Source organism: Trachypithecus francoisi, unplaced genomic scaffold (genome assembly GCF_009764315.1).
Source record: "Trachypithecus francoisi isolate TF-2019V2 unplaced genomic scaffold, Tfra_2.0 Contig01451, whole genome shotgun sequence".
In the NCBI taxonomy this organism is placed as follows: Eukaryota; Metazoa; Chordata; class Mammalia; order Primates; family Cercopithecidae; genus Trachypithecus; species Trachypithecus francoisi.
The window spans coordinates 4,235,536-4,250,166 of NW_022681432.1; the positions used below are offsets into that span (position 1 = coordinate 4,235,536).

At 39.3% G+C, this 14,631-nt stretch overlaps 1 pseudogene across 1 annotated transcript; it reads right to left on the reverse strand.

The window, feature by feature from the left end:
* Positions 1-266: 266 nt before the first annotated feature.
* Positions 267-1,554, reverse strand: LOC117096283 (annotated as a pseudogene). Its single transcript, XR_004442427.1, has one exon. The product of XR_004442427.1 is annotated as a spermidine synthase-like (transcript).
* Between the last annotated feature and the right edge of the window lie 13,077 nt (positions 1,555-14,631).

Genomic DNA, 14,631 nt, shown 5'->3' on the forward strand with positions numbered 1-14,631 from the left:
CTTCTGTGCTATTTACTAGAAGCTTGGGAGTAAATAAACAAAAACTATTTGTGTAAGTGCAGCTGCAATTCTTTATAGACAATCAGGTTTATTTCCATTTGTCAAGTGGCTTGAGAAAGTATATATTTTGTCCAGTTGAGGAAAATGGTAGGTCTGTCTTCTCAGCAACCCAGTAGCTCTAGACAAGATACTATGTTTTCCTGTTACCACTGGATGTTATTATAGGAGCTGATATGGTTTGTTTCTGTGTCCCCACCGAAATCTCATTTTCTTTTTTTTTTTTTTTTTTTTTTTTGCTATAAATACACGTGTTTGGTGAGTGAGAGGCAACAGAAGGCAGAAAGATGGCGCTGTACACAGCTGGTATAGGCTTGGAGGTGGAACGCCAGAGAGACAGACACACAGACAGTCCGCCTAGCAGGGCAGGCCGGGCAGCATTCTGGGGCTTGTAACACTTGGTTGGTGGGCGAAAGCCGGAAGGAGGTCTGGCCCAGGGCTGGAGGGGCCGAGGCACCCTGCAGGCTCCAAGGTCCGAGGTCCTGGGTGGCATCCGCGATGGTGCCTGGGCTCAGCTCACATCATTCAGGGCCTTCGTGCAAACTCCGGCAGCACGAAGGCGGCGCGGTGCACGTCGGAGTTGTAGTATTTCAGCTGCATCTGTGCCACCTGCTGCTGCGTCAGCGGCTGCACCGGCTCCTGGAAGTTGGTGCTCGGGTTCTTGCTGCACAGCATGAAGCCGATCTGGCCGCTGGGGTAGGTGGGGACGGTGCAGTAGGCGTAGGCCACCACGGGGAACAGGGACTAGCAGAACTGCTGCATCTCCTTGATGAGGTCCAGGTGCAGCCACTGGCCCTCGCCCTGGCAGCAGAGGACACCATCTTCCTTGAGGGCCGTCTTCATAAGCTGGTAATAGGACTCCTTGAAGAGACTTTCGGCGGGGCCCATAGGGTCTGAGGAGTCAGTGATTATCACATCGAAGGCATCCTGATTCTGTTTCATGAACTCAAAATCGTCACCCGCATGTAGGGTCAGCTTCGAGCTAGAGTAGCCAATGGCCATGCCTGGCAGGAACTTCTTGGAGACTTGGATGACATCCTCGTCTATCTCACACTGGACCACAGACTCCACGGAGGGGTGCTTCACCACCTCAGGCAGGACACCTCCATCTCCGCCCCCGATGATCAGCACCTTTCACGGGTTGGGGTGGCTGCAGAGAGGCAGGTTGGCGATCATCTCCTGGTAGGAGAACTCGTCCCTCTCCGTGCACTGGATGACACCGTCCAACACCAGCACGTTGCCATAGGTCTTACTGCGGAAGACTAGGATGTCCTGGTAGCGCGAGCGCTGGTGGTGGAGCAGCTGCTCCACCTGCAGCGACACGGCCTGGCCGGACCACAGACTGCAGGTCTCGCGGAACCAGCCCTCGCGGATGGCGGCTGGGCCGGATGCAGCTGGGCCATCGGGGCCGGGCTCCATGGCGGGCAGGCGGGCGGGCAGCGCGGGGCGCGGGGCGCGGCCCCGGGACTGCAGGTCATGCGTAGCCGCAGCACAACGGTCCCAAATCCCATTTTCAATTGTAATCCTCAAGTGTTTAGGGAGGTACCTATAATCCCCACGCATCCAGGGAGAAAGTGATAGGTTCTTGGGGGAAGTTTTCCCCATGCTGTTCTTACGAAAATGAGTCAGTTCTCACAAGAGCCCATGGTTTAAAAGGGGAGTTTCCTCTGCACTATCGCTCTCTCTCCTGCCACCTTGTGAAGAAGGTGCTTGCCTCCCCTTCACCTTCCCCCATGATTGTAAGCTCCCTGAGGTCTCCCCAGCCATGTGGAACTGTGAGTCAAGTAAACTTCTTTTGTTTATAAACTAACCAGTCTCAGGTAGTATATTTATAGCAGTGTGAAAACAAACTAATATGGGAGCATTGAAATTTTTTCTGAAAACAGAGTGATGTAGTTTAGTTTCTCTTTTATAAAGATAGCTTTGACAGCAGTACAGTATATGAATTAGAGGAAAGCAATACTGGATTCAGAAAACTGTTGGAATAGTTTATGAAGGAGAATCTGAAGACCTATACTAGGACAGTGATGCTAAGAAGAGAGAGGATAGAATGTATATCAGAGATATCATGAAGTTAAGATCAACAGAGGAGTGGCATCACCATTTATGTCCTTGATCAAGCAAAAATCTAGATATCATCTTGGTATCTCCCTTTCCTTAATCACCAAATTCTGTCAATTAATATTTCCTCAATCCTGTCTTCTAAACAAAATTTCAAATCCATAATTTTTTGAATTCATTTCATGATTCATAAATTCTTTTGGTGGCATTTTAAATAAACCCATCTAAATGAAAAGGGTATACCAATTACAGCTGTCCTTTTACTCTGCCAGAAATAGGCACCATTCTCCTGCCAAGTCATAACTCCAAGATCTGTCAGAAAATGACACACAATGACTACATTTAGCATTTATGGCTATAAACTCCAAAAGCACAGAGATCATTCAATGGATTCTAGCCATAATACAATCTTTGAAACACCAAATAAAGAATTCGAGACACTGAATTTTAAGAAGCCCCAAACCAACACAAACAAATAAAAAATCAGAATATAAATGGAAAATGTACTAAGGAGATAGATATTTATCTAAAAAATAACACTTCTGGAAATAAAAAAGATTAAAGGAATTACAAAATAAAGGTGCAAGTCTTAACAATAGATCAAGTGAAAGAATCTTGGAGGGCTTGAAGACAGGTTTTTGAAATTAACTGAAACAAAAATGAAGGGAAAAAAATCAGGAACTTCAGAGAACTCAAGTAAGATACATTGCAAGATGGACTTCATAAAGAACTATAGTCATCAAAGAATCTAAAGTTAATATGAAGGAAAAAAACATAAAAACTGCAAGAGAAAATTGTCTAATTACCAATAAAGGAAATCTCACTAGATTAACAGCACATTTTGCATCATAAAACTTACAATTCAGAAAAGATTGAGGTACCTCTTTAGACTTTTTAAAAAGCCAACCATGAATTCTGTATCTTGCTATAACCTTCCAAATGAAAAAATAAAATAAAATGAAATATTTTCCAGACATACAAATGCTAAGGGAATTTAAAAGCACTACACTGATCCTACAAGAAGTGCTCAAGGGACTTCTAAACAAGGAACTGAAAAGTCTATATTAACCATAATCAAAACACATAAAAGTATAAAACTCACAGATCTTATAAAACAATTATACAATTAAGGCTACAAAGTAAGTAGGTAACAGTTAACATCATGACAGGAACCAAACCTTACATGCCAATGTGAACTTAGAACACGAATAAATCAATACCCAACTTAAAAGATATAGACTAACAGAAGGGACTAAAAGATAGGATTAAACCATATTCTCTTTACAAAAAAATACATCTAACTGGTAAAGATGCTTATAGATGCGTGGAAAAGTGGTGAAAAAAATAGCAAAGCAAAAGAGAGCAGGAGTAGCTATGTTTTCATCAGATAAAACAGACTTTATATCAACAATAGTAAAAAAAGACAAGGTTATTATATATTATAAATTAATTCATTCAACAAGAAAATATAAAAAAACCCGAAATATATGTGTACCCAAAACTGGAGCACTCAGATTCATAAAAGTACTAGTGGACCTAGGAAACGATATAGATAGCAATACACTAACAGTGTGGGACTTCAACAGCCCACTGACACACTAGAAAAACAGAGGCAGAATGTCAACAAAGAAATACTAGATTAAATTGGACTCCAGGCCAAATGAATCTAACAAATTCACAGAACAACCTATTCAACAAATGCAGAATATAGTTCTCATTAGTGCATGGAACATTTTGCAAAATAGACCATATGATACTCAAAAAAATAGTGACAATAAATTCCAAAAAATCAGAATCACATAGAGTGTCTTCTTACACTATGGTGGAATAAAACTAAAAGTAAATACCAAGATAAAGTCTTAAAACTATAAAATACATGACAATAAACTTTCTCATGATTGATCATTGTGTCCATGATGAAATCAAGATGCAAATTAAACAGTGTTTTGAAAAGCATAAACAAAGACACAACATACCAAAACCTCTGAAATACACTAAAAACAGTGCTAACAGGGAGAGTTTACAGCATTAAATTCTACATTAAAAGGAGAGAAAAACCAGAAATTATAAATCTAACATTGCACTCCAAAGAACTGGACAAAGAAAATAAAACCAAACCCAAAGCTAGTAACAGAAAAGAAATAACAAACAGCAGAAATGAAGTGAAGAAAAATTGATAGAAAAATACAATACATGATATGAATAGACAAAAATTAGTTTCATTAAAAATACAAAATTGATAAAACACTAGCTAGACTAATAAAAATGTGGAAAGAGAATATCCAAATAAACATAAAAAGGAGACACGACAACTTATTACACAGAAATACAAAAGATCATTAGAGACTACTATGAAATTCTCTGCACTCACAAACAAGAAAACAGAGAAAACAAATAAATTCCTGAAAACATACAACCTGCTCAGATTAAATTAGGAATACATAGAAATGCTGAAAGGAACAATAAGAATAGTGACTAGTGAGTTTAATAAGTAATAAAAAATCACCCAACAACATACTCCCAAGCTTTTCTTTGTTGGGAGTTTTTTTTTTTTTTTTTTTTTTTTTTTAATTCTTTTTTTTTTATTATTATACTTAAGTTCTAGGGTACATGTGCATGACGTTTATATCATGTATAACTCCCCAATGCAATCCCTCCCTCCTCCCCCCTCCCCATGATAGGCCCCAGTGTGTGATGTTCCCCTTCCCGAGTCCAAGTGATCTCATTGTTCAGTTCCACCTATGAGTGAGAACATGCGGTGTTTGGTTTTCTCTTCTTGTGATAGTTTGCTAAGAATGATGGTTTCCAGCTGCATCCATGTCCCTACAAAGGACGCAAACTCATCCTTTTTTATGGCTGCATAGTATTCCATGGTGTATATGTGCCACATTTTCTTAATCCAGTCTGTCACAGATGGACACTTGGGTTGATTCCAAGTCTTTGCTATTGTGAATAGTGCCGCAATAAACATACGTGTGCATGTGTCTTTGTAGTAGAGTAATTTATAATCCTTGGGTATATACCCAGTAGTGGGATGGCTGGGTCATATGGTACATCTAGTTCTAGATCCTTGAGGAATTGCCATACTGTTTTCCATAATGGTTGAACTAGTTTACAATCCCACCAACAGTGTAAAAGTGTTCCTATTTCTCCACATCCTCTCCAACACCTGTTGTTTCCTGACTTTTAAATGATTGTCATTCTAACTGGTGTGAGATGGTAGCTCATTGTGGTTTTGATTTGCATTTCTCTGATGGTGAGTGATGATAAGCATTTTTTCATGTGTCTGTTGGCTGTATGAATGTCTTCTTTTGAGAAATGTCTGTTAATACCCTTTGCCCACTTTTTGATGGGGTTGTTTGTTTTTTTCTTCTATATTTGTTTGAGTTCTTTGTAGGTTCTGGATATTAGCCCTTTGTCAGATGAGCAGATTGCAAAAATTTTCTCCCATTCTGTAGGTTGGCTGTTCACTCTGATGGTAGTTTCTTTTGCTGTGCAGACTCTTTAGTTTAATTAGATCCCATTTGTCAATTTTGGCTTTTGCTGCTGTTGCTTTTGGTGTTTTAGACATGAAGTCCTTGCCCATGCCTATGTCCTGAATGGTATTACCTAGGTTTTCTTCTAGGGTTTTTATGGTATGAGGTCTAACATTTAAGTCTCTAATCCAACTTGAATTAATCTTCGTATAAGGAGTAAGGAAAGGATCCAGTTTCAGCTTTCTACTTATGGCTAGCCAATTTTCCCAGCACCATTATTAAATAGCGAATCCTTTCCCCATTTCTTGTTTCTCTCAGGTTGTCAAAGATCAGATGGCTGTAGATGTGTGGTATTATTTCTGAGGACTCTGTTCTGTTCCATTGGTCTATATCTCTGTTTTGGTACCAGTACCATGCTGTTTTGGTTACTGTAGCCTTGTAGTATAGTTTGAAGTCAGGTAGCGTGACGCCTCCAGCTTTGTCCTTTTGACTTAAGATTGTCTTGGCAATGCCGGCTCTTTTTTGGTTCCATATGAACTTTAAAGCCGTTTTTTCCAATTCTGTGAAGAAAGTCATTGGTAGCTTGATGGGGATGGCTTTGAATCTATAAATAACCTTGGGCAGTATGGCCATTTTCACGATATTGATTCTTCCTATCCATGAGCATGGTATGTTCTTCCATTTGTTTGTGTCCTCTTTGATTTCACTGAGCAGTGGTTTGTAGTTCTCCTTGAAGAGGTCCTTTACATCCCTTGTAAGTTGGATTCCTAGGTATTTTATTCTCTTTGAAGCAATTGTGAACGGAAGTTCATTAATGATTTGCTCTCTGTTTGTCTGTTACTGGTGTATAAGAATGCTTGTGATTTTTGCACATTAATTTGTATCCTGAGACTTTGCTGAAGTTGTTATCAGCTTCAGGAGATTTTGGGCTGAGACAATGGGGTTTTCTAAATATACAATCATGTCATCTGCAAACAGGGACAATTTGACTTGTTCTTTTCCTCACTGAATACCCTTGATTTCTTTTCTTGCCTGATTGCCCTAGCCAGAACTTCCAACACTATGTTGAATAGGAGTGGTGAGAGAGGGCATCCCTGTCTTGTGCCAGTTTTCAAGGGAATTTTTCCTTTTGCCCATTCAGTATGATATTGGCTGTGGGTTGTCATAAATAGCTCTTATGATTTTGAGGTACGTTCCATCAATACCGAATTTATTGAGCGTTTTTAGCATGAAGGGCTGTTGAATTTTGTCAAAAGCCTTTTCTGCATCTATGGAGAAAATCATGTGGTTCTTGTCTTTGGTTCTGTTTATATGCTGGTTTATGTGTATTGATTTACGAATGTTGAACCAGCCTTGCATCCCAGGGATGAAGCCCACTTAATCATGGTGGATAAGCTTTTTGATGTGCTGCTGAATCCGGTTTGCCAGTATTTTATTGAGGATTTTTGCATCGATGTTCGTCAGGGATATTGGTCTAAAAATCTCTTTTTTGGTTGTGTCTCTGCCAGGCTTTGGTATCAGGATGATGTTGGCCTCATAAAATGAATTAGTGGGGATTCACTCTTTTTCTATTGATTGGAATAGTTTCAGAAGGACTGGTACCAGCTCCTCCTTGTACCTCTGGTAGAATTCAGCTGTGAATCCATCTGGTCCTGGACTTTTTTTGGTTGGTAGGCTATTAATTATTGCCTCAATTTCAGAGCCTGCTATTGGTCTATTCAGGGATTCAACTTCTTTCTGGTTTAGCCTTTGAAGAGTGTAAGTGCCCAGGAAATTATCCATTTCTTGTAGATTTTCCAGTTGATTTGTGTAGAGGTGTTTATAGTATTCTCTGATGGTAGTTTGTATTTCTGTGGAGTTGGTGGTGATATCCCCTTTACCATTTTTTATTGCATCTATTTGATTCCTCTCTCTTTTCTTCTTTAGTAGTCTTGCTAGCGGTCTGTCAATTTTGTTGATCTTTTCAAAAAACCAACTCTTGGATTCATTGATTTTTTTGGAGGGTTATTTGTGTCTCTATCTCCTTCAGTTCTGCTCTGATCTTGGTCACTTCTTGCCTTCTGCTAGCTTTTGAATGTGTTTGCTCTTGCCTCTCTAGTTCCTTTAATTGTGATATTACAGTGTCAATTTTATATCTTTCTTGCTTTCTCTTGTGGGCATTTAGTGTTATAAATTTCCCTCTACACACTGCTTTAAATGTGTCCCAGTGAATCTGGTATGTTGCATCTTCGTTCTCATTGGTTTTAAAGAACATCTTTATTTCTGCCTTCATTTTGTTATGTACCCAGTAGTCATTCAGGAGCAGGTTGTTCATTTTCCATGTAGTTGAGCAGTTTTGATTGAGTTTCTTAGTCCTGAGTTCTAGTTTGATTGCACTGTGGTCTGAGAGGCAGTTTGTTATAATTTCTGTTCTTGTACATTTGCTGAGGAGTGCTTTACTTCCAATTATGTGGTCAATTTTGGAATAAGTGTGATGTGGTGCTGAGAGGAATGTATATTCTGTTGATTTGGGATGGATAGTTCTATAGATGTCTATTAGGTCCGCTTGGTGCAGAGATGAGTTCAATTCCTGGATATCCTTGTTAACTTTCTGTCTCGTTGATCTGTCTAATGTTGACAGTGGAGTGTTGAAGTCTCCCATTATTATTGTATGGGAGTCTAAGTCTCTTTGTAAGTCTCTAAGGACTGCTTTATGAATCTGGGTGCTCCTGTATTGGGTGCATATATATTTAGGATAGTTAGCTCTTCCTGTTGAATTGATCCCTTTACCATTATGTAATGGCCTTCTTTGTCTCTTTTGATCTTTGATGGTTTAAAGTCTGTTTTATCAGAGACTAGGATTGCAACCCCTGCTTTTTTTTGTTCTCCATTTGCTTGGTAGATCTTCCTTCATCCCTTTATTTTGAGCCTATGTATGTCTCTGCATGTGAGATGGGTCTCCGGAATACAGCAGACTGATGGGTTGACTCTTGATCCAGTTTGCCAGTCTGTGTCTTTTAATGGAGCATTTAGTCCATTTACATTTCAGGTTAATATTGTTATGTGTGAACTTGATCCTGCCATTATGATATTAACTGGTTATTTTGCTCGTTAGTTGATGCAGTTTCTTCCTAGCCTCGATGGCCTTTACATTTTGGCATGCTTTTGCAATGGCTGGTACCAGTTGTTCCTTTCCATGTTTAGGCTTCCTTCAGGGTCTCTTGTAAGGCAGGCTTGGTGGTAACAAAATCTCTAAGCATTTGCTTATCTGTAAAGGATTTTATTTCTCCTTCACTTAGGAACTTCGTTTGGCTGGATATGAAATCTGGATTTAAAATTCTTTTCTTTAAGAATGTTGAATATTGGCCCCCACTCTCTTCTGGCTTGTAGAGTTTCTGCCGAGAGATCTGCTCTTAGTCTGATGGGCTTCCCTTTTTGGGTAACCCGACCTTTCTCTCTGGCTGCCCTTAAGATTTTTTCCTTCGTTTCATCTTTGGTGAATCTGGCAATTATGTGTCTTTGGAGTTGCTCTTCTGGAGGAGTATCTTTGTGGCATTCTCTGTATTTCCTGAATTTGAATGTTGGCCTGCCCTACTAGGTTGGGGACGTTCTCCTGGATGATATCCTGAAGAGTGTTTTCCAACTTGGTTCCATTTTCCCCCTCACTTTCAAGCACTCCAATCAGAAGTAGATTTGGTCTTTTTACATAATCCCATACTTCTTGCAGGCTTTGTTCATTTCTTTTTCTTCTTTTTTCTTTTGGTTTCTCTTCTCGCTTCATTTCATTCATTTGATCCTCAATTGCTGATACTCTTTCTTCCAGTTGATCGAGTCGGTTACTGAAGCTTGTGCAGTTGTCACGTTTTTCTCGTGTCATGGTTTTCATCTCTGTCATTTCGTTTATGACCTTCTCTGCATTAATTAGTCTACCTGTCAATTCTTCCACTCTTTTTTCAAGATTTTTAGTTTCTTTGCGCTGGGTACGTAATTCCTCCTTTAGCTCTGAGACGTTGGATGGACTGAAGCCTTCTTCTCTCATCTCGTCAAAGTCATTCTCTGACCAGCTTTGATCCGTTGCTGGCGATGGGTTGCACCCCTTTGCAGGGGGAGATGCGCTCTTAATTTTTGAATTTCCAGCTTTCCTGCCCTGCTTTTTCCCCATCTTTGTGGTTTTATCTGCCTCCTGTCTTTGATGATGGTGACGTACTGATGAGGTTTTGGTATAGGTGTCCTTCCTGTTTGATAGTTTTCCTTCTAACAGTCAAGACCCTCAGCTGTAGGTCTGTCGGAGATTGCTTGAGGTCCACTCCAGAACCTGTTTGCCTGGGTATCAGCAGCAGAGGTTGCAGAAGATAGAATATTGCTGAACAGCAAGTGTACCTGTCTGATTCTTACTTTGGAAGCTTCCTCTCAGGGGTGTACTCCACCCTGTGAGGTGTGGGGTGTCAGACCCTAGTGGGAGATGTCTCCCAGTTAGGCTACTCAGGGGTCAGAGACCCATTTGAGCAGGCAGTCTGTCCCTTCTCAGATTTCAACCTCCGTGTTGGGAGATCCACTGCTCTCTTCAAAGCTGTCAGACAGAGTCGTTTGCCTCTGCAAAGGTTTCTGCTGCTTTTTTTGTTGTTGTTATTTAGCTGTGCCCTGTCCCCAGAGGTGTAGTCTACAGAGACAGGCAGGTTTCCTTGAGCTTCTGTGAGCTCCACCTAATTCGAGCTTCACAGCGGCTTTGTTTACCTACTTAAGCCTCAGCAATGGCAGGCGCCCCTCCCCCAGGCTCGCTGCTGCCTTGCAGTTAGATCGCTGCAGACTGCTGTGTTAGCAATGAGGGAGGCTTCGTGGGTGTGGGACCCTCCTGGCCAGCTGTGGGATATATTCTCCTGGTGTGCCCATTTGCTTAAAGCACAGTATTGGAGTGGGAGTTACCCGATTTTCCAGGTGTTGTGTGTCTCAGTTCCCCTGGCTAGGAAAAGGGATTCCCTTCCCCCTTGCACTTCCCAGGTGAGGCAATGCCTCACCCTGCTTCAGCTCTCGCTGGTCGGGCTGCAGCGGCTGACCAGCACTGATTGTCCAGCACTCCCTAGTAAGATGACTCCAGTACCTCAGTTGAAAATGCAGAAATCACTAGTCTTCTGTGTTGCTCACGTTGAGAGTTGGAGACTGGAGCTGTTCCTATTTGGCCATCTTGCTCCACCCAGGCCAATAGCTTCATTTTAATATATCTTAATGAACTCTTCTTTGGGTTAATTTTATTGGAGAATTCTGAACTTCCTATACCTAGATATTTACATCATGTCCCAGATTTGGGAAGTTTTCAACTATTACTCCTTTAAATAAGCTTTCTGGTATAAATTCTCTCTCTTCTCCTCATATAAATACAGTTAGCTCTCTATATTTGCAGGTGCTGCATCAACATATTCAACCAATCATGGATAAAAAATATTTAAGAAAAGGAAAAATAACAAAACATTAATAAAAAATAAAAATAAAAATACAGTACAACAAGTGTTTGCATGACATTTACATAGTGTTAGGTATTATAAGTAATCTAAAGATGATTTAAAGTATATGAGACAATGTTCTCAGGTTATAGGTAAATACTATAATATTTTATATAAGAGACTTAAGCATCCATAGAGTTCAGTATCTCTGAGGCATTCTGAAGCCAATTTCACAAGGATATCAAGGGGAAAACATATTATTATTGGAATGTTTGCTCTCTTGAAGATATGCCATAAATCTTGTAGACTTTCAATTCTTTTTATTTTATCCTCTGACTACATGATTTCAAATGACATTTTTTTGAGTTTATTTATTCTTTCTTCTGCTAAATCTAGTCTTCTGTTAAAGCTTTCTATTGCAATTTTAATTCAGCCATTTTCTCCTTCAGCCCAAAAATTACTGCTTTTTAAAAAATAGTAATATTTGTAATCTCTTTGATTAGTTTCTCATTTTGTTTTTGTGTTGGTTTCCTGATTTTATTAAATTTTTTATACATGTTCTCTTGTAACTTGCTGAGTTTCTTTAAAACAATTTTTAAGTGGATCCTATGCACTTTCAGATTTATTTTTGTTCATGAATAGTTGTCAAATTGTTTATCTTTGTTGAGGAAATAAAGACTATCTCATACTCCACCATCATGCACTTATAGTTTCCATCTCTTTGTTTGTTGTTGTGTTTTTGGCTTTTGCATTATTTATATGATTTTATTTGGATTTCTCTCAATATTTTATTTTACCTTGTCAAACATCTTTAACACAGTTATTTTACATTTATTGAGAGGTAGCTCATAGAGCTGCATTCCTTTATGTTGGCTTCTTGGGTTTTATTTTGTTCCTTTCCTTGAGCCATGTTTTCCTGTTTCTTTGTATATCTTATAATCTTTTGTTGAGATTTCGGCATTAGAAAACCACCATCTCTCCCTGTATTTAAAGTATAGCTTTGTACAGGGGAAACCATTCACTAATCAGCCTGTTAGAGGTTCTATGAACTCTCAAATATTTTCTGAAAATGTGTCATTTTGGGACTTGTGCATGTGCTTTTACCAGTCTCAAATTTCCTAAACTGTCTGCCCTTGCTTCTTCTGGTGTAATCTCTTGCTCCCTCTGGTGTTTGCCTGAGGAGCTGCAGTTCTAACCTGCTGGGTGCTCAACTGTTCTCAATGACTCCCAAACTAGGTCTCCAATCTATTCAGCACTCTATGTCAGGCAAAATAAAAAACCGTCACTCTAGTAATTTCTAGACAAACCAGAACATTGGATACATGGTCCACTCTTGTTTTCATCCTGAAAGATGGGCCCTAGTATGGGGGATTTCCTTCCACTTGTAAAGTTTTCTACCCCTTTCACTAAAATTTCTTGTTGATTTTGTGTTGACTTGTGTGCCTTAGCTTTTCAGCTGTTTTCTAGAATTATCAAAAAGATATTCTTGTCTATGTTTAGTTGTTTTTCTGGTGCCTCTGTGGGGGAAATAAAGACCTGGAGCTACTTAGTCTGTCATCTTGCTGATCAGGCAAATGATTTTTGACAATGGTGCAAAGGAACCTCAGACGCATACATTTTTTATATATAAATAGTGATTCTGGAATATTTGTATGAAAAATATAAACCTTGACTATCACCTTATAGCATGTACAAAAGTTAACTTGAAATAAATCATAGTTCTAAAGGTAAACTTAAACCATAAAACTTCTAAAATACAACATTAGAAAAAGTTTTTCTTACTTTGAATTATGCAAAGGATTTTCAGATGTTAAATCAATAGCATTATCTGTTAGAAGATACAATGACAAATTGGGCATTATCGAAATTAAAAATGACTTCTCTTTGAAAGACATTGTTGATAGAATAAAAAGAGAAGCCACATATGGAGATAAAGTATTTGTGAACTCATGGATTATAAAGGATCTGCATCCAGAATATGTAAAACAAGTTCTCAGAGTTCAATAATGATAAAACGAATAACCCAGTATAAATGAATCAAATAGTTAAATAGATACTTCAATATAGAGGAGATGAAGATGAAAAATAAGCAATAAAAACAAAGATAAACAGCTGGAACTTAATTGAACTGAAAAGCTTTTGCATAGCAAAAGGAATAGTCAGCAGAGTAAACAGACAACCTACAGAGTGAGAGAAATTCTTCAAAATCTATACATCTGACAAAGGACAAACATCCAGGAACTACAACAAACTCAAACAAATTAACAAGGAAAAAACAATCCCATTACAACGTGGGTTAAGGATATGAATAGACAGTTCTCTAAAGAAGATACACAAATGGCCAACAAACATGAAAATATGCTCAACCTCACTAATGACCAGGGAAAGGCAAATCAACACCACAATGCGATACCACTTTACTCTTGCAAGAATGGCCATAATCAAAAAATCAAAAAATAATATATGTTGGTGTGGATGTGCTGAACAGGGATCACTTCTTCACTGCCAGTGGGACTGTAAACTAATACAATCACTATGGAAAACAGTGTGGAGATTCCTTAAAGAACTGAAAGTAGAAGTACCATTTGATCAAGGAATCCCACTATTGGGTATCTATCCAGAGGAAAAGAAGTCATTATACAAAATGTTAATTGCACACAAATGTTTACAGCAACACGATTCACTATTACAAAAATGTGGAACCAACACAAATGCCCATAAATCAATGAGTGGATGAAGAAACTGTGACATATATATATATATATATATATATATACACACACACACACACACACACACACACACACACTATGGAATACTACTCAGTCATAAACATGAATGAATTAATGATATTCACAGCGAATTGGATGACATTGGAGACGATTATTCTTTTTTTTTTTTTTTTTTTTTTTTTTTTTTTTGAGACGGAGTCTTGCTCTGTCACCCAGGCTGGAGTGCAGTGGCCGGATCTCAGCTCACTGCAAGCTCCGCCTCCCGGTTTACGCCATTCTCCTGCCTCAGCCTCCCGAGTAGCTGGGACTACAGGCGCCCACCTCGTCGCCCGGCTAGTTTTTTGTATTTTTAAGTAGAGACAGGGTTTCACCGTATTAGCCAGGATGGTCTCGATCTCCTGACCTCGTGATCCGCCCGTCTCGGCCTCCCAAAGTGCTGGGATTACAGGCTTGAGCCACCGCGCCCGGCCTGGAGACGATTATTCTAAGCCAAGTAACTCAGCAATGAAAAACCAAATATCGAATGTTCTCACTCGTAAGTGGGAGCTAAGCTATGAGAATGCATAGGTATAAGCATGACATAATGGACTTTGGGGACGCAGGGAAAAGGATTGGAAGGGGGTGAGGAGTAAAAAACTACAAATTGGAAGCAGTGTATACTGCTCGGGTGATGGGTGAACCGAAATCTTACAAATCACCACCAAAGCACTTATTCATGTAACCAAATACTACCTGTTTCTCAATAACCTATGGAAGTAAAAAATTTAAAAACAAAGGAATCGAAAAAGCCTGCTAACTGTTAATAGTAAATATTTCCTTCATTATTTGTATGATGTTTAATGTTTTTAAAAAAATTGTTTGGTCTTATTTTCTTATTATGAAAGTATT